Source organism: Muntiacus reevesi, chromosome 8 (genome assembly GCF_963930625.1).
Source record: "Muntiacus reevesi chromosome 8, mMunRee1.1, whole genome shotgun sequence".
Classification (NCBI taxonomy): domain Eukaryota; kingdom Metazoa; phylum Chordata; class Mammalia; order Artiodactyla; family Cervidae; genus Muntiacus; species Muntiacus reevesi.
Window position 1 is genome coordinate 7,010,452 of NC_089256.1, and position 2,643 is coordinate 7,013,094.

At 41.2% G+C, this 2,643-nt stretch overlaps 1 non-coding gene across 1 annotated transcript; it reads left to right on the top strand.

The window, feature by feature from the left end:
- Positions 1–884: 884 nt before the first annotated feature.
- Positions 885–991, top strand: LOC136173833 (U6 spliceosomal RNA). Its single transcript, XR_010664313.1, has one exon. It is a non-coding gene; the product is annotated as a U6 spliceosomal RNA (small nuclear RNA).
- The last annotated feature ends 1,652 nt before the right edge of the window (positions 992–2,643 follow it).

Here is a 2,643-nt window from a genome sequence, read left to right on the forward strand (position 1 = left end):
ATGCTGTTAAAGTGCTGCACTCAATATGCCAGCAAATTTTGAGAACTCCAGTCCTGGCCACAGGACTGGAAAAGGTCAGTTTTCGTTCCAATTCCAAAGAAGGGCAATGCCAAAGAATGTTCAACCACACAATTGCACTCATTTCACATGCTAGTAAAGTAATGCTCAAAAGCATTCTCCAAGCCAGGCTTCAACAGTATGTGAACCATGAAATTCCATATGTTCAAGCTGGATTTAGAAAAGGCAGAGGAACAAGAGATCAAATTGCAAATATCCGATAGATCATAGAGAAAGCAAGAGAATTCCAGAAAAACGTCTACTTCTGCTTTATTGACTACGTCAAAGCCTTTGACTATGTGGATCACCACAAACTGTGGAAAATTCTGAAAGAAATGGGAATACCAGACCACCTGACCTGCCTCCTGAGAAATCTGTATGGAAGTCAAGAAGCAACAGTTAGAACCAAACATGGAACAATGGACAGGTTACAAATCAAGAAAGGGTTACATCAAGGCTGTATATTATCACCCTGATTATTTAACTTATATGCAGAGTACATCCTGCGAAATGCCAGGCTGGATGAAGCACAAGCTGGAATCAAGATTGCCAGGAGAAATATCAATAACCTCAGACATCCAGATAATAACACCTCTATGGCAGAAAATGAAGAGGACCTAAAGAGTCTCTTAAGGAAAGTGAAAGAGGAGAGTGAAAAAGCTGGCTTAAAACTCAACATTCAGAAAACGAAGATCACGGCACCCGGTCGCATCCCTTCATGGCAAATAGATGGGGCAACAATGGAAACGGTGAGACACTATTTTTCTGGGCTCCAAAATCACTGCTGATGGTGACTGCAGCCATGAAATTAAAAGACACTTGTGTGTGTGCTCACTTCGGCAGCACATATACTAAAATTGGAATGATACAGAGAAGATTAGCATGGCCCTTGAGCAAGGATGACACGCAAATTCGTGAAGCGTTCCATATTTAAAAAAAAATAAATAAAAAATAAAAATAAAAGACGCTTGCTCCTCAGATGAAAAGCTATGACCAACCTAGCCAGCATACTAAAAAGCAGAGACATTACTTTGTCAACAAAGGTCCATCTAGTCAAAGCCATGGTTTTTCCAGTGGTCATGTATGGATGTGACAGTTGGACCATAAAGAAAGCTGAGCACTGAAGAATTGATGCTTTTGTACTGTGGTGTTGGAGAAGATGTTTGAGAGTCTCTTGGACTGGAAGGATATCAAACCAGTTAATCTTAAAGGAAATCAGTCCTGAATGTTCATTGGAAGGACTGATGCTGAAGCTGAAACTTCAATACTTTGGCCACCTGATGCGAAGAACTAACTCACTAGAAAAGACCCTGATGCTGGGAAAGATTGAAAGCAGGAGGAGAAGGGTACGACAGAGGATAAGATGGTTGGATGGCATCACCAACTGGATGGACATGAGTTTGCGCAAGCTCCCGTAGTGTGTGATGGACAGGGAAGCCTGGTGTCCTGCAGTCCATGGGGTCACAAAGAGTTGGACACGACTGAGTGACTGAACTGCGCTAAAGTTTGGCCAAGAAAAGAATTGCAGGTGAGTTTTAGGGCTAAAACTTGCCTGGAGAACCTCTCAGCCTGCTTCATCCATTGCAGAGATTGATAAAGTGAGGCTCAGAGGAGTTGAGTGACTTGCCCAAGGTCACACACCTACGAAGCAGCAGGGCCAGGTCTAGGATCACCACACATCTGCTTCAGGAACCTTTCCTTTACGTATCATGAATCGGTCATCTTCTATTGTATAGTATTACTGCATAGAGAGCACTCAACTCAGCAGTAATCTCTGCGCTTTCTCAAGAAAGCTGACAGCAACAGATGTGAAAAAGGAGGAAGAGGAAAAACCAGGAGGCTGCAAAGACCACAGTTGGATATTGGCTGGTAGGGAAATGGAGACTGACAATGAAGAGTAGTTACCCTTAGGCAGTAAAGGATCCATTTCACCAAATTTCATCAGGGTTTCATCAGTTCACAATGTAATTGGCCATTAAAGCTTAGTAATTGATTCGAAGAAGCTTGACTCTGAACATTTGTCCCAGCTGTCAAAAATCCGTGCAGTCCAGATAGACAAAGAAGCTTTGTAACAGCTCTTGGTGATCACTGAGGTTTTTAGACAAAGAGAAACAGTTTTTAGAATTTGGGATACTTGGCTAGTTTTAAAGAATATTTGTCCAATTTTCTTGCGACATTTTAAGACTCCAGACAATAAGGGTGGATTTGACAATGTATATTTTACTATTTTCTCCAATACCTTTGTTTTGTTAAGTTTATTTATTTCCTTATTTGGTGCACTGGGTCTTAGTTGCCACATGCAGGATGTTTTAGTTACAGGATGTGGGATCTAGTTCCGTGACCAGGGATGGAACCTAGGCCCCTGCATTGGGAAAGTGCAGTCTTAGCCACTGGACCACCAGGGAAGTCCCTCCTATATCTTACTATAAAAAGCTTCCAAACATACATAAAAGGTAAAAAATTAAACAACTTCTGAACATTCATATACACATCACCTAATTCTACCATTAATATTTTACTATTGTTATGTTATTACCTATGCATCAGTTCATCTCTCTTTCCATTTACCAATCCATCTTATTGTTG